Source organism: Perna viridis, chromosome 9 (genome assembly GCF_037379345.1).
Source record: "Perna viridis isolate PV_CMFRI_1.1 ecotype Kerala chromosome 9, ASM3737934v1, whole genome shotgun sequence".
Lineage (NCBI taxonomy): Eukaryota > Metazoa > Mollusca > Bivalvia > Mytilida > Mytilidae > Perna > Perna viridis.
This window is the reverse complement of record NC_142453.1, coordinates 43,031,852-43,053,811: the sequence shown is the minus strand read 5'-3', so window position 1 is coordinate 43,053,811 and position 21,960 is coordinate 43,031,852. Positions and strand designations below refer to the sequence as shown.

At 34.5% G+C, this 21,960-nt stretch overlaps 1 long non-coding RNA gene across 14 annotated transcripts in view; it reads right to left on the bottom strand.

The window, feature by feature from the left end:
* Window positions 1–19,898, bottom strand: part of LOC148608620 (uncharacterized) — a 68,271-nt gene extending 48,373 nt beyond the window's left edge. For 2 of the 14 annotated variants that reach the window (XR_015914894.1, XR_015914893.1), the window contains exons 1-7: window positions 19,295–19,597; window positions 15,095–15,240; window positions 13,993–14,092; window positions 13,225–13,361; window positions 11,678–11,792; window positions 9,527–9,645; window positions 787–3,349 (exon numbers count right to left, since the gene is read on the bottom strand). This is a non-coding gene — a long non-coding RNA (uncharacterized LOC148608620). The other 12 variants (XR_015914895.1, XR_015914901.1, XR_015914897.1 and 9 more) reach the window with 12 other exon arrangements.
* Window positions 19,899–21,960: the final 2,062 nt, after the last annotated feature.

Here is a 21,960-nt window from a genome sequence, read left to right as displayed (position 1 = left end):
AAAAAACAGATAATTACTTTTAATACATGAAATAAAACACAATTTGCCAAAATTATACCACAATACTTGAAATTCTATGCATTATGCTATGCAAATTAGGCCTCAGACTGAATCATGAACAATTTATGGTTTACTGCAAGAAATATCACTAAAGTATGATAAAAGAAGATATTCCAGACCTGTCAACAACTACAATATTCGTCATAATAGAAATTTGCATTAAAATTGTTCTACAACATGGCAAACATGAATAAATTTGATATTAAGTGACCAAAATCCTCAAAAATATATATTATTTTTAGAAAAAATATCAATTAAGAATAGCAAAAATGCATTAGGTGAGTGATTTTTACTTTCAAATGTAAGTGTGCACACATACACAGAAAAATTCTATATCAGCCCAAACACAAAAATATGTTTGTTTGCTGTTTCTCAACCCAATGATTTAAAGCTTAGGTCAGTAGGTAGGAAAAAACAAATTCTTCTATTGAAATTATCAGAGAGGAAGAAATGCATAAGGAATGTAACATAAGTGAGGTAATTAGTTAGTCTCGTATCCATGATGATTTATTATTATTTTATCCATAATTTTATGTTGCTTATGATGTTATATAAAAAGTGTGTATCAATTATATCATTGATATGTTAATTTGTAATTATATTGTAATGATCAATATCTTGAATTATGATACATGTACAACTTTCATGCATATAGAATGTTTCAAGAAATTTGATTTTAACTTAAAAAACCTAGACCAATCCACAAAGATTGGGAAACTGTCAAACCTTAAAGTCAAAAGCACATGTTTTCTACTTTCACTTTGGTGGTGTTGTGCTGCAGTACTCCTTATCAACTGGACATACCTCCTCTTTCCTGTCTTTGAATCAGAATATAAAAATCACACATTTTATCTACTTGGATACATCTTTAAATATGGCCAAAATTCAAGTTAAAAATTACATGCAGCTGTTTAAAAAAAAAAAACATAAAAGGAACTCTGACTATTTTATTAGCCTCCATGTTTTGACGTAGACCCGCTCAAGAATATCAATACAATACTTGTACCTATTACTACAGGCAAAGTTTGCGATAAATTTTTAAAAAAAATCTTGAGTAAATGTGATATGTTTTGAAATACCTTACAAGTTTTTTTTATAACTTCCATGGGAAATAAGGTTGTAGCCGACAAAGAAGTTGGTTTGTTAAGGGCAAAATTTGGCCTCAAAAACAAAGTCTGCATGAAGAAACTCTAATATTGTTTCTCAAGCTCTTTAATGTGTTCTATAGTTGATTTGATTGGTTTATGGTAATAATTTGAACATATAAGCCCTTCAAACTTGACCGAGATTGGAAAAATCTGTTAAAAAGGCTGGAAAACACCAAATTTTGTGTAGTTTATTACTCTTTGAACAATGGCCACATGCATGTTGAATCTCTTGCTTCATATATTTTGTGTATAATTGTCAGTTACAACTCGTGTAAAAATATCTTGAGTCAACAGATGTGTGGCAACTTCCGCTCCACACAAAAATCACCGTAAAAATTGCAGAAATGTTCAAGGTTTTTGTAAAAGTCTCATAAATGCACACTGTTATTTCTGGAATAAAATCATAAATCTTGTCAAAAACATCTTAAATTCAGTGTTTGCCACCACCATTTTACTATACTGCTATTACTTAGAAATCAGATAATCAAATTTTCAAAAAAGCCCAAATTAAGAGGCAAAAAATGGTCCTTACCAAACATTCTCCTTTATAGGTATAAATCCTGGAAAAAAACTCCCATTACTTTCTATGCTTAGCCATCACAAAATCAACACCCATATTTTTTTACCATTCAAAACCTGGATTTTTCATATATTGTTTAGATAAAAAGATATATAGTTTCATCTTATGCCGCCGTCAAACTATATGGTCATGCAGAACTTTTTGGCAATTCACATGGCTTGTTTGTAAACAATGTATTTCAGCACTGTGTTTCTATACAGGACATCCCTATTCTTTAGATCTTTGGTGAAAAAAAATATTTCAGTTCTTGAAAAAAAAAAAATAAAAATTACTAGAAAAATGAAAGTACTGTAAGAAAAAAATTCAAACCAAGCAGTGTTATTCAATGGTCTAAGTTCTGGCACTCATTTCCTTACCTCAAATTTTTCTCCCCAAAATGGGCAGTGCTTGTTGATCTCATGAATATTTAGTGGTTTTATACCTATAAGGGAACAAATTCCATCAAACCTAAATATTTTTCAGTAAATTACTCATTTTTATATTCAAAGACCAAATATTATGCTTTATTTAGTATCTTGCCTCCACTTGTGGCCAGAGTAAATTTTATATTATTCAGCAAAACTTTCAGGGGTTGAACATTTTTTTGGGAAGACCCGAGCCCCGGACTTTTTCATCTTTTGTACACTAAGCCCGAACAATGTTATGTCAAGTCCCGATCAATATAAATGCAATTTTGTTATCTGATATTCTTATGTATAATTCTAGGTTTGCAGGGAAGAAGACACAGTGTCAATTGATTCCATCTCCACATCTGATGCCTTGTCATCAGCTTTCCATTTCTGCATTTTTTTTAACCGTGAAATTATAATTGAGCAACGATCTTATCCTCAAAAAATTATCAACAAAATTTGATCTTTATCATTCCAGCGCTTGATTAATAAAATTTGTAGCATGTCAAAAAATGAGTCTGATCAAGCGCAGGTGTGATTCAGACTTGAGAATGACTAATCAATAGATCGATCTAGTAAATACCCATTCTAAAAATAAAGTTATTACTATTTATAGGTCAGGGAATAGATCAAGAAACATGGTCCAAATAATGACAACGAAATCTTTCAAAAATTAGTTCTATTTTTTTTAGATCTGCCATGCCCGACAGACTTATTTCATTGAAAAACGACAAGTCCCGAGGTGCATTTGTTTTAGTCCTGGGCATCGGGCTTTAGGAATTTTCAACCCCTGACTTTTCAATTTAAAAAAAATTCTGTTGATTTCTTGAAGAAAACCTCTTAACCAAAAAAAAAGGCACAAGAATATCTGGTAATGATAATCAAATATTGTTTCTAGAATTTTACAATGTAATTTCATGACAAAATTTTAAAAAAGGGACACTATGCTGTTCACTTGAAAAAATACAAGTTTAGGAATGGAAACACACCCCACAATAAAGGGCTTACACATACAAATTCTGAAGTATATGAAATACAAGTGACTAATTTTGTGAAACTAACAATGGATGAATATGATCTTGTGACTAAATCTCCAACAAGCAAACATTCAACAGAAATTCCAATCTCCATGACATCTGTGCAGTTGCTGTGTACAAATCAGGCAGCTAAGACTGAAGTGGAAAATGTGCTGAGAATAAAATTAAGACTGCACAAGACAAATCTTTACATTAATCTAACTAAATAAGTTATTCAGAAGTACTTTGATATATGAAAGCCATATTTATACATGTAAAAAAAGAAAGTTTTTCAATACATGTAAAATAGAGAGTTTTGGAGTTTTTCAAATGTCTATGGTAGAACACATGAAAATAGCCCCCCCCCCATTTTTTTTTGAAATCCTTAAAAACAAGAGAAACCTACATAAAACTTTTATTTTTATTCACTGTCAAGAAATACAGTTATGAAATTACTATAAAAAGTAGATATGGAAAACAGAAATATGAGCATATGATGTAAATGGTGCATGATAAAAAAAATAATGAAAACAAGGGAGGTAATTAAATAGACCATTTTTCAACTGATTGATTATATGAAAAATAAATCCTTTCTAAAATTGAATTAGAAGGAAATTTATAGTAAAAACTTTTATTTGTGCCTACAGATCTGAAAGAAAGACAAATAGAACTGTAACAATAGGAACAAATAGTGACATGTAGAATAAAGTATTTAGGGAGCACATACAAATGTCACCGAAGTAAAAAGGTTACTTAGACAGGATTTATTGAAAGAACAGAAATGGGATTCAGCTTGAACAGAAGTGGCAAAGTGTACTAAGTGCAAATACAAATCAAAAACCTTTAACTTGTACGAAGACGTTGAAAGCAACAAGCACAGTCGTTGTGCAGCCAAAATACATGTAAATGTAGGCAGGCAAGTGGGTCTTCAACACACACCAATAGGTACATCAAGTTACCATCAAGTTTGTATGGCATCAAATATCCCCCCTCCATCTGTATCAGGTATGCAGTATAGATTAAATTAAGTGGCTAAAATAACAGAAAAGAAAAATGAAGACATGAAAATGCAGAGAGAAAAGGTAAAAAGGGTGAAAAGACTACATGGCTAGGATCCTAAGACAAAAAATGTCCAGGCCGATGGAATCTATATCAGCAGAATATATTAAGGTATTGGAAAAACGCCATTCCAACTAGCAACACAGTCTAACTTCTCTGTAACTGACAATGAAACATTCAAACATTATGTTGTAGCCACAAATCAAAAATCAAAGCTGTGCTCATAAAAAAGAAAAAGCATACAGTAAACCAGAGGCTCACGTGAGCCTGTATCGCTCATCTGGTTTAATTACTTGCTAAATATTTCATATAATTTTGCGTAAATTTACAAGGAATTTTCCTTAGATGAAGATTTTCTTGCAATTTAAAGCATTGGTAAACAGGAATTATTGCATGGGACAGGTTGGAAAGGGGACATAATGCATAGTTTGCAACCCCAACATACTAAAATCCGGAACCAGGCCTTTTAAAATGCAGAAATTGCCATTGTTTTGCGGAATCCATGAAATTTCTGCAAAACACAGCGTTTCTTAGCCTCCAACATGATTACTTTGCTAAAAAACTAATCTTATTAAACTAGGCATTTCACATCCAGTTTTGTATGGAAATATAGTTTACAAGGCACATAAATGCAAACAATGTCCATCAAATCTTAAGAATTATTTAAATAGACTGATTCATAAAGGATATAAATTCGACATTGTTGTCAGATCATTAAATCTTGTCTTTGTAGGAAAAAATATTGATACTCTTATTAGATCATTACATTATAACTTAATCATTCATATTTTAGCATTTTAGTCATTGCACTACTTCTTGCTAGACCAACATAGTCTATGATGTTGCAGTTCTAAATCCTTTGGAAGTTTTGTAACTGATATTTTTTGTGTTGGGAGGCTTATATGTCATCCTTATTTGTGTCCTGAGCTTGCTTTCAGTAACTGCGAGCATTCATTGTTTATACCTCATTTGTTTGTCTTCTATGTTATTGTTAATAATTGTTGAGGTACTTTTCTAATGAATTGGATGTATTTCAGGTTGATTTTTACTGTGTGTCTAACTTTGTATTTATTTTAGCCTTTGACCGTATAGAGGGGGAGGGTTTGGATCCAACAAAACTAGTTTAACCCCGCTGCATATTGTTTGCGCCTGTCCCAAGGCAGGAAATATATTCACTGGCATGTAATTGTCTTTTTTTAAAACATTTTAGTTTCTTACCATAAATGATAAACTGATATAGTATTGAGGAAGGGCCGGACCTTTTTCGGGATGCTGGGATCAGAGGTTTTTAAGCTCAGGATTTCGGGATTTCTGAGAATTAAGCCCGGGATTTCGGGAAATAAATCCACCGGGAATCGGGATTTTAGCAGTTTTTAAGTTCCTTTGTTGTTCGGGATTTCGGGATTTAGTAAAAATAAAGTCGGGATTCCGGGATCAGACCCCCTCCAGCCCCCCCCCCTCAGTATTGTGTTCACTGATTTATCCACTTTGTTTTTATTGGGGCAATTTAGAGCTTGCTACATGGAGGAAATTTCCCACTTGTTGAAGATCATGTGGCGACCTCTAGATGTATATTTTCTCGAGCGGAAACTTTGGTTAAGTTAAGATCCACAGTGGCAGCCATTTTGAATGGCAAAATAATCACAAGCTTTCATCTCCTCATGCCAACGATCATTTGTTTCCAGTTTTGTTTCATTTGGTCAAGCGATTTCCGAGAAAAAGATTTTTACATGTTTTTCTCATAGGGTCCAATGTTAAAGTAAGATCCTCAGTGGCGGCCATTTTGAATTTCCGATTGGCACCAAAATCACAAACTTACATCCCTTCATAAAAGTGAACATTTGTGTCAAGTTTTGTTTAATTTGGTCAAGCCGTTTCCGAGAAGAAGATTTTTACATGTTTTTCCCATAGGGTCCAATGTTAAACTAAGATCCTCGGTGGCGGCCATCTTGAATTTCTGATCGCCACCAAAATCACAAACTTTCATCCCCTCATATCAGTGAACATTTAATGTGTCAAGTTTTGTTTAATTTGGTCAAGTGGTTTCCGAGAAGAAGATGTTTACATGTTTTTCCCATAGGGTCCAATGTTAAACTAAGATCCTCGGTGGCGGCCATTTTGAATTCCCGATTGGCACCAAAATCACAAACTTTCATTCGCTCATATCAGTGAACATTTGTGTCAAGTTTTGTTTAATTTGGTCAAGTGGTTTCCGAGAAGAAGATTTTTACATGTTTCTCCCACAGGGTCCAATGTTAAACTAAGATCCTCGGTGGCGGCCATCTTGAATTTCCGATCGGCACCAAAATCACAAACTTTCATCCCCTCATACCAGTGAACATTTGTGTCAAGTTTGGTTTTATTTGGCCCTGTGGTTTCAGAGAAGAAGATTGAAATGTAAAAGTTTACGGACGGACGACGGACGGACGACGGACGCCAAGTGAGCTAAAAACTAAATTAACATGCAAGACAGTATTGGAAATGAACAAGCCTGGGCAAGAACTGCGAGATGGGTTTGAGCTCAATGAAGTAACCACAGATCCAGACAGTAGTGTATATAATGCTGCAGAAAGCATGGTCAACAAAGGTCTTACTTCAACTGAACCAGTACATTACCTCAACAAAAGACCCATGTCAGCCAACCATAGGAAGTATGTGACAAATCTGTCAAGTGTGTGTGATATAATGCCAGCTCGCTTGAAAACCCCCCAAAAAAAACACCTCCATGGGCTGTTTGCTTCTGACATAGCAGCAAGGTGACAAGCAGAATACATGACACTACAAAATTCCTGATGGGGCTCTATCAAAACTATCATATGTTACTGATGCCATAGTATCATAGTGAACTGTTCCTGTGGTAACCATTCAAAATGTTAACTTTATTTATTTGCATGTTCAAAAATTAAGAAATCTAAGACTTGGATTGAAAAAAATGCTTACTTAAAGCAGGGAAATTTTGAAATTGAATCAAATGAGAAGTCCAAACATGTTTTACAACAAATTATAAACTACCGCCTAGATAAAGTGATGCTTGCTACATATAAGTTGAGCCCCTTAATCACGCTATTAGAAGTACTGTACCAGCAAATATAAACTATGCGAGGAATTTTTCCAGTTGAATCCATACGCCAATCCATAAAGTCAACAAGGGCACTGGCAACTCTATCATCAGACTGTGTGTAGTCTGATCAAATCAGGGTCAACAGTGGCCAAGTCACTGAAAACCAGAGGCTCCTAGGAGCCTGAATCGCTCACCTGGTTGAATTTTGCCTTTCAAGGGCAATAAATTAAACAAGAAATTCCCCAACAATTTTGACTCAAGAAAACTTTGATAGGACTTATCATAAGTATCATTTCAGCAAATGAAAGTTAAAATCTATCATAGTTTTCAAGACATTGGCTGAAAACTGAAAAAAAAAAAACCTGTCATTTTCCCCTGTCAAGGGCAATAACTCTTATAAGGAGGCATCTAACAACTCTTATGCCTGAAGACTTTTGTAGTCCTACAAATAAGGATCGTATCATATTTTGAAAGAATTTGGCTAAACCTAATGGTTTTGGAGATATATGTGAAAAACTACTGTCTAACCCCTTTGTTCTATTTTCATTAACGTGGACCATTTTTTTATGGATCAAAAATCCCCACATCAGTTCTATGCAGGATACCCCAAAGAACACTCATTAGAAGTTGGGTACCAATTGGTCAAGCAGTGTCAAAGGAGAAGATTTTTTAAAGAAATAACATTAAAAATAGGAAAAAACATTGAAAAAGAGCAATAACTCCAACATGGCTTATCATATGAAAATGAAAATTTTTTAAATCAGCTAAACCTACAGTTTTGGAGATATATGCAAAAAACTACTGTCTGACCCCTATGTTCTATTTTTAGTAACGGAGGCCTTTTTTTTTGATGGATCAAAAATCCCCACTTCAATTCTATGCAGGATACCCCAAAGAATATTCATACAAAGTTTGGTACCAATTGGTCAAGTAGTGTGAGAGGAGAAGAGTTTTGAAAAATTGTTTAACGACGACAGACAAGTACGACGGACTCCAAGTGATGGCAATAGCACATATGGCCTTTGGCCAGGCGAGCTAAAAATGGCACTTTGAAGATATGGGTTCCCAGAAAACACACCTATACTAGCTGAAACTGACACACAATACAAAAAAATTCTTGTCACCATAGAACAACACAGTTTCAGCCTTCTACCCAAGCTAGAAGCTCACTAGCAGAAATGTAACAGTAAAGAAGAAACTTATAGTTTCATGATGCCTCCAAGTGATGGCAATAGCACATATGGCCTTTGGCCAGGCGAGCTAAAAATGGCACTTTGAAGATATGGGTTCCCAGAAAACACACCTATACTAGCTGAAACTGACACACAATACAAAAAAAATTCTTGTCACCATAGAACAACACAGTTTCAGCCTTCTACCCAAGCTAGAAGCTCACTAGCAGAAATGTAACAGTAAAGAAGAAACTTATAGTTTCATGATGCAAACATACTTTGTAAGACAGCAAGCAATCTAAGATCACTTGGACGAGATCCAGAGTGCCCAGGCTATCCTGGTAACTGTTCAGCCAACATGAAATGGAGTGCTACAATAGGCAATGAAGAGAGGTATTTTGAAATACTGGGTGATATGCTAAATGACCATTTATATTTGGACAATTAACAACAGATGGTGATAGTCATACATTCAGAGGATTTAGCCGGAAACAAGAAGAAAATTTAGTTATCATACCTGAGAACCGTCGCGACACCAGATACTTAGCCAAATCACAAATGCGAGACTGTGACAATGCTAAATTTAATGAAATGATGCTACAGTTTGTAACTAAAACAGATTGCACAATGCTAAAAAAAAAAACGATTTGCTTTTGACTTAAGCAACAGCTGCACAAAGGGTTCAACTTCGCTCTTAGTCTTAGGGAGTTTGCAAGAGATATGAACAAACTTGTAAACAGATTTAGCTATGCAACAGATAGTATCATTGCGTGTTATACAAGACATTGTTTAGAAAAGTACAAATCATACTCCTATGTATGTAAAGGTACTGAGCAAGATCACTGGGGCAAAGACTTTATGCCAGATGTGGAAGCAAAATGCTTGTACATGACAGAGGATGATAAGAGACTTGGGTGTAATATAATCAACATTAGATTTGGTCGGACAAACTTCGTTAAGACTCGTTTTGGGACAGTGACACTTAAGTGTGAGGCTGTAAACCGAGGCTATGGAAAGTCAGATCCAAAAGAATCCACTCACCTGAGGATCTGTTCTGCTCCTATTAATTCAAACTACTGTCTGACTACAAGTGCAAGCAGGATTAATCATGGACCAGGGGAATCTTGCCACTTCCGACAAATTTGTATCCAGTCACCAAGCTGAAAAGACAAAATGAGAAATATGAATATGATAAACAAAAGACACAAAAAATGAAAAAAAGTTAAGAATTGTTTCTACAATCAGGATTTTACAACTTATGACTCAATACTGGATGAGCCTGGAACATATAAACAAGAGGCTCCCAGGAGCCAAAATCCCTCATCTGTTTAAATTTTTGCTTTCAAAGGCAATAACTGTAACAAAATGGTGTTGGACAAGTATGACTCCATGAAGACTTTGTTAGGGCATATCATGAGGATCATTTCGTCAATCAAAAGTTTCATTCTATCTATTATAGTTTTCAAGATATTATCATATTTTTTTTTAATTCAAACTCATATTAAGTATTTACATTTCATGTCATTTAAAGACATACAATTTGTGTTATTACTAAGAGCACTGAAGATGAAATGTGTAGATTTCAGATATTTAATATCACAAATCTACATGTATTTACCATATTCGACTGCACAAGGCAAACAATAAGGGCATCTTACCATATTTGACTGCACAAGGCAAACAATAAGGGCATCATGTTAATATAGTATTAATGTATGGCTTTTTCTGTATTGGCCCTGTTACATGCCCGAGGTATTAATAATGGCCATTACAGCCATCCGAGGCTATTAATAAAAAGGGCATATTACAGGGCCAATATGGAAAAAGCTTTGCATTGATACTTTTTTTAACCAACTTTATATCTATTACTGAAACATATGATTTCACCTTAATTTGAAATAAGTCTGTATCTCGATGAATCAAATATTTATGAAAATAAATCATGATGGTGTTGTTTCTAATAATCACCCCCCCCCCAAAAAAAAAAAAAAGAAAATAATAATTAATCTCTAGTACAAGATTAAACATACCTAATAATTCAATATACTCAGTTCCAGTACCATCTTTCAACAACTTTAAATCTCCTAATCTAATTACATGTAATTGAATTAGATCACTCTTACTTAAAGTTGTCACTTATTAAAGGTAAGAAAAACTATTAATGCCCCATACTAAAATTAGTAATGCATGGCTGTGATTTCCTAGTGACCGGCTGTAGGAATTTCCAAATCGTAACTACCAGTTGTAAATGATGGGCATTTCTATACATTTTATGTTGGATAATAAAATTCTCCAAAACTTTTAAAGTTTGGACAAACAGAGAAGACAAGCAATAGTTAGAATTGCAAACTAATTCTTGGTCTATTTATTAACAATTGACATTATTTCTATCTTACATCTACTCCACATGATTTTTCATTGATACATGTAGGAATTAATACACATTTGTACATATATGTAAATAAACTAAACTGGTCATTGTGCCCTGTACAAGTAATACAAATGTACACTCTCCCTTGCATAACTACTATTTATCCTGTCACATAATATGTGTCTGAACAAGGTTTAATTTAATATATATACATGTATCTTCATATGTAGACTGCTCTATTTAGGTTACAGACCACCAATTCAACCAATGAGCATTTGGAACGTACGCAAAAATAGTTCTACGCAGAAATTACCCCTGTTCCTCATAGTGCTGTGAAAAAAGTTCTCATCTCATTTAAAAAATTTAAACAGTTTCTGAAAGGAAAAACATTTCTGTACATTTTATAGGTGCATTTTGCTTCTTGTGATGTGAAGCCTAATCTCCATAATGATTTCTAAATATACCCCTATCTTGTGAAAACACTGGGATTTCCCATGCTATTTATAGACACTTCACTTCCGGTGACCAGTACTGCACTGCAAGTCAGCTAACCCCACATGCCATTCAGAGGATTGTGAGCTGGCATATGTAGAATCATGCTGATATATAGTGCTCTGCAGGTTAAAGTTAAGGTAAAGTCCAGAGAAGCCATTGAATATTGTGAAATTAGCATAGAAGCCTATGGGAAGTGGAATTAGTGGTTTTTAGCCTCTACTGTTATTGGATGAATATATATATAATAAGGTTAAGATTACGTTTTGTAAAAATAAATTCATCTTTTCTGATAGTTTTCAAGCCTTTTCCTATTTTTTTTTACTTACATTTATTTCAAACAGTGAATGTGATTTTTAAAAACTTCAGGAAACACATGGATGTATGTACAGGTACGTGTATCTCCGTTGTTCCACTGTTGCTGTTGTCAAGAACCTACCTCGCCTGGGAAAAAAATATAACTCCAAATGTATTATCCACATCAAAGCATAGCTTTTCCAAGATAGGAAAGGCAATCATTGTCTTATTTGCAGCTGTCAGCTGTGTCTGAATTTTGTTTATGTTACATGATATGTGTAAAATATTCCCATCATCCATCGAGAACTGTAATAGGATACAAGAGCACAATTATTCGTAATGCATTTTCCATAGGGTACCTATGTAGTTTGAAAATTAATTTCAACAAAACCACACAAATTAGCAGAAAATGGGTTTCAGTTCCTAAAACTAGAAAAGCATACTTTTTATTTGCACAAAAAAAAAGTATATGGTCATGCAGCAAAAGTTGATCGAAATTTCAGTTGTTATGGACTCTTGAAAATACACTGGAAAAAAATGAAGCACCTAGATTTCATTTATGAGAAATCATTTCAACCCTATAACAAATTATTAATTATTACCAAAATAAAATCAATCATAAATGGGTAAGTTTTGAAATGAAAATAAATTTCAAGCCATATCCAACCAATCAGGTACCACCTTGTATTCAGTACTCAGTACCATGTTGGAGTAAAAAAGTTCCCGGTAGAATGTAAACAAATAATTGCGCATTTGTATCCTATCAAAACATGAAGCGGTTAAGAATCAGTACTCAAGTTCGCATTTATAAAGCACATCTTAACACAAGTACAGAAACCAAGTTAGGTGAAAATCCGTTAAAGTTTAGTCGAGATATTCCCTTTTTAGGTTGGAGTGCGAGTTTGCGGCCAGTGCTGAAAAATTTCCACAGAAAGCAAAAATCAAAAATTAAAAATGGAAAATTTCTTGTTAAAATATCTTAGAAATTATTCTCACTTATGTTTTCCAACACTTTAAGCAATACTCCTTTTATGCATGTACAAGTTGAAATCTAAATTTATTAAGGGTAGAATCTACCCTTTTAATAGTAAAAATACAAAAAAAAATGGAAAAAAGGTTCAAAACTTTCTAAATTAAGTGAAATGAAGATCCACTTTCTAACTTTATCATGTAATTTTTAATCGTTGGTGATAAGAGGTACCAGAATGACAGCAACAAATTTTGCTTGTCATCATAATAACTATAGAAGAGCCATGAGATCATCAAATGGCATCTTTGAAGAATTTTATATGTTTGAAGGGGGAGCACCTGTTGTTTATCCTGTAAATAGTGCAAAGACTGAACTTTTGACATCAACCTGTACTGCAAAACAAGTGTATAAAATAAACTTGCATCAGAGCACATCAACACTTATCAATGCTAAATTAACAGAGTCAACATTTCAAATTTATAAAATGTCAGGATTCAAAAAAGGAAATAAATACACATTTAAATCTGGGAATTTACCTCACAAAAAAGCAAGGACTAAACTTTCAACAGTGAAAAGTGACTTAGAAACACCTAAATACATTAGACTTACAAGGAAAACTCCTGAACTGGTTGTTAATGATCCATACACTGATCCTGAGGAGAAGGCAGAGCGGTCCAGTTGTGCGGCCAAGTTACTGCGACCAAAATCTAAATCTGTTCCTGTTGCTAGGAAATCTAAGAAAGGAGCTAAAAAATAAAAGGTAGGACATGTAATAATAAATAACGTAATTAACTTACAATCAAACAGTTTATTAATGTAGATTAAAAAAAAAAAATAAACAATATATGTCATATGTGCACAATTTTCAAACTATTTAGTTTTTCCTTAAAACTTGCTAATTTATTTCCAAGAACACAAATTCTTGCACTTTGTATAGTAATTAACCTTTATTTAAGTTATAAAGTAGGAAAAAATCAACTAGATATCAGCCAAATGTACATAAATGCTCCATTAAAAAAAAATATTAAAATTAAGGGGGAGATAACTGTAAATTGCATTTGAATATAGAAATAACTTTAGTGTTAGTAGGACATAAAATATGGTTTCTTCTCTTATTTTCAGGTTGAATTCTGATTCCCACAGAGTGCTGTGCCTTTACAAGTCAGAAAACATGTGGAATTGCGCATTTAGAGAGCATATGATGAAAAGTCCAGACTGTGATGGTATTTTACTATACGATTTGGACAAAGAAGAAAAAAGAGGTTTCTCATCAAGATTTCGACTTATTTGCGCATCGTTTAAATACTTTTCGAAGATGTATACACAGTATGAGGAACTTGAAACCGGCAGACCGGGTAGAAAACCCTCAAAACTAACAACTGGTGTACTAGTTGGCCTGAGTCAGACTCCAATTTGTCCTACAAGCTTGTGCAAAATCTTTCTAAGTGGCAATATCTCAACTCCAGCAGCCTCTAGCCTGCAAAGAAGGACAAATAAAGTATATAAAAACATTGTACAAGTTGTAAAAAAAGACATGAAAAGAAGAAGGGAAGAATTAGTTGAAATAAACCGCCTCCGAGGAAAGAAAAATCCAAGATGTATTAATGTATTAGTGTTCAAATGGATGGCATGTACAGCAACAGACCCAACCCAGGAATTGGACGCACACCGTTCCAACAAGCTAATCAGCTGAAAATGTAACAAAAAAACATAAAATTGTTAATTTGGTTGACAAAAATAAGCTCTGTTCAGAGCATTCTTCACTAGATATTGATTTTTGACTCAGGCCAACTCCAGTCTGAATGTACTGATGAATGCAGTGCTAATATTCCAATGGTGAAGAGCATTGGTGATGAATATGCATGGGCCAGGGAGTGCCTTGAAGACCTTTTAAAAGACAACATAAAAGTAGACTATTTAGTTACTGACCCAGACAGTTCAGCTTACAGAGCTGCAGTTGATTTGTATGAGGAGGGAAAATCAAAAACTGAGCCTCAGCATTTCATTGATACCAGGCATTTGTCGGAAAATATGCGGAAAAGTGTGGAAAAAGACAAAAGTCTCCTAAAAATCATGCCAGCATGGACACAAAAGCAACGCCAAAAGCTACTGAATAACTTTGCAACAGACTTAACTGAAAGGTGCAATTCTGAAGTTGCTGTATGTACTAAGCAATTCGGAGGAAATTTTAAAAGAGTTAAATCAAAGATGTCTCATACAGTTGATGCAGTTATACGGTGCTACATGGGAAAACATGACTTATGCAAGAAACATTCTTTTGTATGTGGCAAGAGTGAGTGGCTCAAGAAGAGAAGTCTACTACCAAAGACATTCAAAATCATGCATACCCATGAAAACATGGATTTTATTCGTATCGCAGTAAATAAGTGCCTCGGACCAAAAGCACTTGAGAAGACCAGGCTTAATATGAACACTAACTTTGTCGAGGGTGTGAATCGTAGCATAAGGCGTTCCTTACCTTCAAATGTAATGTACAAAAAGAACTATTCTGGAAGGGCACACTCAGCCATCCATAGTGTAAATCTTGGTCCAGGTGAATCCATCCTTGAGTTGTGTAGTGCCTTACACTGTGACATTCCAGTTGGGAGTACAGCTTACCAGGCTCTAAAAAGTGTGCAGAAATTAGACATTTTACAAAAGCAGCATAAGCAAACAATGGAATACAAGAAATATAGAGGTGAAAAACGTGAAAAACTGTACAAACTCAGGGATGTCATTAGAAGCCAGCAGCCGGCAAAAATCGCCGCCTACTCTTTCAAACGTCGCCGGCTACTTTCGTACCCCACAAAAATAAAATTCATGAAATATTCTTCAAGACCCTCTTTATATAATATACTGACAATATTCATCCACAAATATTAAAGATTGCACTTGAATGACGCATCGGTGTGACTTTAATGTATTGTTCGGTTGCTAAAATAAATAGTCTGCGTTTTTTCCCTGTTTCTAAATATAGACTTTCTTATTTTTACTGAACTAAAAATACTTCGTTTCCGGTCAGCAAAAAGCAAAATGTCGGGCCGTAACAGGTCAAAGCCTGTGACACAGGGACAATCATCTATCTGTAGTTTTTTGTCACCAGGGCCAGCTAAGGCCAAAAAGACAGACAGTGACAATGGTAGATATAAATTAACAATCATATTATTGATGATATTTAATATCTTATTTTAATTCGATAAAATACTAGCAAGGTCATTGGGTATGACAAGTGCCATTTTTGTCAAAACAAAATTTTCAACAAGATTGGATCGATTGATGGTTCAAGCGTGTAATGAGAGAAAAGATTGATATGGGAGTGGTTAATTATGCTAGTTAGCAAAACAATTTAGAAAAAAAAAAATAATTAAAAGCTCAAATTATTTATAATTACTTTGTTGTCACTTGTCTTAAGTGGAAAAAAGAAGGGTCTATGCAATGGGGAACTTTTCAATAATAAACAATTTGTTCAAAATTTTTAAAAAATATCACATTTTTTAGGCTTAACAAACAGAAACTTGTATAAAAATTGTAATCTTATTGTCCTGTACAATGGCCCAGGAGAGCCCTAGAATGCAGGATATTGCACCATTTACCCCAGAGCTTATGGGGGCCGCGAGCGGCCCCCGGTCCCCCTGCCATAATGGGCGGGTTCGCCACCTACTTTATCTAATTAGCCAGCTACTTAAAAACTTAGTGACATCACTGAAACTGTATGAAAAATTAAGTGAAATTATTGCGTATGAGAAAAACTCGCTACTGAAAAGTGAAAAAGAACAGAAACCTTCTTCTCGAAACAAACACACAGACCATTCCTACAGTGTAAAAAAAAGAAAAGGAGAATTTCTGTTAGAAAATAGTTTTTATATTAATAAAATGAAATATTAAACAATATGGTTTGTGTGATTTTGAGCAGAGGCCTTGACTTTTGCAGTGAATTCTCTCCTGGTTAAACTCATGTTGTTATATGGCTATGTGGTCTGGCTTGACACACAGTTTCTCATGGCAGATATGGCTGCACTCTTTGTCATTAAAAGATTTTTGAAAATCATCCCTTGTGATCCTATGCCTTATCATGTAGGAAAGCCTGTGTGCAGTCTCCCTTTTGCCCTCTCGATCAGGCCATTTCACTACTAGGACCCCATAACCTGACTTGGACTTCCGTGCCCCTATCCATTCAATGCATCCCTTCTCATTGCCCATTAAAATAGCCTTTTTGAAAAACTTTTTCTCAATATCAGCCCAAAAAGCATCAATTTTGAAAAAAAAAAAGAATGATCAAAGTCACCACAGAGTTTGCAGGAAAGCTAAGCACCAAAAAACAGTGATGAAGAAAAAAAGTGAATGTGATAGTACACATTCTCTATAGGATACAAGAGCACAATTATTAGTAATGCATTTTCCATAGGGTACCTATGTAGTTTGAAAATTAATTTCATGTAGTGTATGAACCAAAACATATCAATGCAAGTATGATGGTATTCGATTGTTTTCTTGTAAAAAAAATGCCATCCCTTTAATACTGTCCTGTCATTCTGACATCTGGAAAATCAATGAAGCGTTCTTCTCCTTAGCAAAAAATCCCTATCACTATCAGTATCTTAACACCCTTGCGTTTTAACATTGCCTAGAGAAAAAGAGGCAATGGAAATTAAGATAACCATAATCCATATTGGAGGGCTTGGCCTCAGGTCACCAAGAGGCTTATCTCTAAATCAATCCTTTAGCTAATATGGTCCACATACAAAATTAGTCCATATTTCCTCTGACCCTGCAACTCTCCTCTTTTTCATTTGGATATTGATATGTAGGGTTGGGTCAGAACGATGTGTTATACAAAAAATTGGAGATTCAGCGGTACCACAGAGTACAGCCCTTCAACCGCTTGCAATGACTTTCAAGTTGAAATTGTGCATGTCACACCTACCTAGTTCGTGGATCGTTATGGTGTATCCATCTGCATCATGAAAACTGATTTATTCAACGGGTCATAGTTTTCCTTTCCTCTTTTGTCTACCCAGACTTGACTTTTTATGAGCAACTCCGCAGGTGTTTCTAGAAAAGCAGAGGACGCTTACCCTACCGGTGCACCTGGTCCATGCTCCCAATTTTTAGTGGAGTCCGAGTTTTTCACTTGCTTTTGTTACTTAGTATGTATGATTTTAGTTACTCTATCAGTGTGAGAAACCATTTTTCCCCAACTTGCCATTCTGGCTAGTGGAATATTGATCTTGCTAGTCAAATATAAATTCAACTACCCACATTTTTTTTTTTTTTTTTTTCTGTACTATCATCTTTTTTCTCTTGGATTTGACTATCTCCTGTCTTTCTGCAACTATCTTTTCATTTGTTTTTAAATTTATCAAAAACTTTTCCATTTTCGAATATACTCTCCCATTTAAGTTTTTCAAGTACTTTACAGTAACAAAATAAGTACTCCATTTCTTGTTCATTTTTATTTTAGCAATAAACAACTAATTTGCAAGGTAACAAATCTTAAATTACCAAGATAATTTCGTTTAAATACTAATACGAGATCAGGACCGTCGCCTAGGTTTTGGCGCATCCCATTTACCAGAAATTAAAATGGCAGATCGTAAACAATGCTTTACAAGTCAATAAAATTGTGCATATCATGCCAAAATTCACTTGAAATATTCAAGCTAAACTTCTTAAAATGAAGGGAACATATTTATAATGCATGATGTTAAGGGATGTTTTACTAAGTAACCTGTTGGCTGGTTAACTTTCCTTGGACCTTGCCAATCAATTGATGGTCGCCAAATTGACGAGTGTAAGCAAATGAGAACTCGCCAAAATACACATCTACTCGTATTTGGTGAGCGGTTGTTTTCCACACTGCTCTATGTTCTTTGTTGTGAATGTCTGTTTTCCATATCTAGTCTTTGTCCCTAGATTACATTCTTTTTATTACCAATATAACCTTGGTTCCCTTGATTACTCTTTGATTCTGGAATCATTTTCCTGTATGCTAATACCAAATTAACTACAAGAATTACATTATGGAAGGAACAGAGCAGAAACGATTTTTAAGACTGGAATCTAACAGAATATTTCAAAATTCCACAGAAAAATCACGTGTGTACTACCCTTCCGTTCCAAAAGTAACATGCTCTCTTTTACGGTTCAAAAATTTTAAAACATTTTAAATGTCAACAAAACAGGGTCTCAAATGGAAAATGATCAAAACTTCAAAAAAAAAAAGGTAATTTTTGTAGCAAATTTGGTATCAGCATACAGGAAAATGATCCTGGAATCAAACTAGGTAGATATGACATGCACAATTTCAACTTGATTCTTGAAAGTTGTTACAAATACAAGCAGTTGAAGGGCGGTACTCCGCGGTACCGCTGTTTCTCCAACTTTTTGTATGGCACATCATTCTGACCCCAACCCGACATATCAATATCCAAATAAAAAGAAGAGGGTTGCAGTGTCAGAGGAAATTTGGACCAATACAAAATGACCTGAAATGTTTTTAAAATGGACGTCCTTGTTTTGAATGTAGGTTAGTGAGGTCTTACCGCTGATGAATCTGCGAGAGCAGTGTACATTTTGTAAGTCAGCAAAAATTACACTATGACGATTTCAAAAGTTGTACAGAGCTTATATTTCCTGTTTGATTTATCGACTTTAAATAAGGTTTACTTGACTTGATTACCTGCCTGTACTGCCATTACACATTCAAATCGTCTCGGGTCTTAATTATCCTCAATTATGAAAAGGTCCGATAAATTCCTTATAGCAAAAGGATGGTTACCTGTTTGGAATGACTTATGTTCGGATAACAGTCAGATAAAAAAAACGCATATGGGTGTGGCTATCGTTCGAGGTTCTGTTGTGGAACATTCAAGTCCCAAATAATCGTAGAATTTTTCATGAGAAAATTTTGCTCTTCAATCCTTTGAATAAATGTCTTTCTTTATTGAAATGGTGGTAAAATCTCAACGAAAATGCTGCTGTTGATAATGTATTACACTTACCCTAAAAATGAACCTCTTTTCCTGGTTCCCCCAACATATCCATGTTTCAAAACAACTTTTTTCACTTGAGTATTATATAATAAGGGCGAAATTTGATCGGGAGAATTTTTTTTTCATCAAATTAAACTTAAAATACAACTGACCAATCGATTGACCAGCAAAAAATGACACTATATAACCTCCGATATTAAAAAAATGCCTCATAACTTAATCAATATTTTCGACCAAACAAATTCTACTAACGTCGGAAAATATCGTATTCGCCCAAAACGGCCAGGGCGCATATATATATATATATATAACCAACAGGTTACTTAGTAAAACATCCCTTAACATCATGCATTATAAATATGTTCCCTTCATTTTAAGAAGTTTAGCTTGAATATTTCAAGTGAATTTTGGCATGATATGCACAATTTTATTGACTTGTAAAGCATTGTTTACGATCTGCCATTTTAATTTCTGGTAAATGGGATGCGCCAAAACCTAGGCGACGGTCCTGATCTCGTATTAGTATTTAAACGAAATTATCTTGGTAATTTAAGATTTGTTACCTTGCAAATTAGTTGTTTATTGCTAAAATAAAAATGAACAAGAAATGGAGTACTTATTTTGTTACTGTAAAGTACTTGAAAAACTTAAATGGGAGAGTATATTCGAAAATGGAAAAGTTTTTGATAAATTTAAAAACAAATGAAAAGATAGTTGCAGAAAGACAGGAGATAGTCAAATCCAAGAGAAAAAAGATGATAGTACAGAAAAAAAAAAAAAAAAAAATGTGGGTAGTTGAATTTATATTTGACTAGCAAGATCAATATTCCACTAGCCAGAATGGCAAGTTGGGGAAAAATGGTTTTTCACACTGATAGAGTAACTAAAATCATACATACTAAGTAACAAAAGCAAGTGAAAAACTCGGACTCCACTAAAAATTGGGAGCATGGACCAGGTGCACCGGTAGGGTAAGCGTCCTCTGCTTTTCTAGAAACACCTGCGGAGTTGCTCATAAAAAGTCAAGTCTGGGTAGACAAAAGAGGAAAGGAAAACTATGACCCGTTGAATAAATCAGTTTTCATGATGCAGATGGATACACCATAACGATCCACGAACTAGGTAGGTGTGACATGCACAATTTCAACTTGAAAGTCATTGCAAGCGGTTGAAGGGCTGTACTCTGTGGTACCGCTGAATCTCCAATTTTTTGTATAACACATCGTTCTGACCCAACCCTACATATCAATATCCAAATGAAAAAGAGGAGAGTTGCAGGGTCAGAGGAAATATGGACTAATTTTGTATGTGGACCATATTAGCTAAAGGATTGATTTAGAGATAAGCCTCTTGGTGACCTGAGGCCAAGCCCTCCAATATGGATTATGGTTATCTTAATTTCCATTGCCTCTTTTTCTCTAGGCAATGTTAAAACGCAAGGGTGTTAAGATACTGATAGTGATAGGGATTTTTTGCTAAGGAGAAGAACGCTTCATTGATTTTCCAGATGTCAGAATGACAGGACAGTATTAAAGGGATGGCATTTTTTTTACAAGAAAACAATCGAATACCATCATACTTGCATTGATATGTTTTGGTTCATACACTACATGAAATTAATTTTCAAACTACATAGGTACCCTATGGAAAATGCATTACTAATAATTGTGCTCTTGTATCCTATAGAGAATGTGTACTATCACATTCACTTTTTTTCTTCATCACTGTTTTTTGGTGCTTAGCTTTCCTGCAAACTCTGTGGTGACTTTGATCATTCTTTTTTTTTTTCAAAATTGATGCTTTTTGGGCTGATATTGAGAAAAAGTTTTTCAAAAAGGCTATTTTAATGGGCAATGAGAAGGGATGCATTGAATGGATAGGGGCACGGAAGTCCAAGTCAGGTTATGGGGTCCTAGTAGTGAAATGGCCTGATCGAGAGGGCAAAAGGGAGACTGCACACAGGCTTTCCTACATGATAAGGCATAGGATCACAAGGGATGATTTTCAAAAATCTTTTAATGACAAAGAGTGCAGCCATATCTGCCATGAGAAACTGTGTGTCAAGCCAGACCACATAGCCATATAACAACATGAGTTTAACCAGGAGAGAATTCACTGCAAAAGTCAAGGCCTCTGCTCAAAATCACACAAACCATATTGTTTAATATTTCATTTTATTAATATAAAAACTATTTTCTAACAGAAATTCTCCTTTTCTTTTTTTTACACTGTAGGAATGGTCTGTGTGTTTGTTTCGAGAAGAAGGTTTCTGTTCTTTTTCACTTTTCAGTAGCGAGTTTTTCTCATACGCAATAATTTCACTTAATTTTTCATACAGTTTCAGTGATGTCAC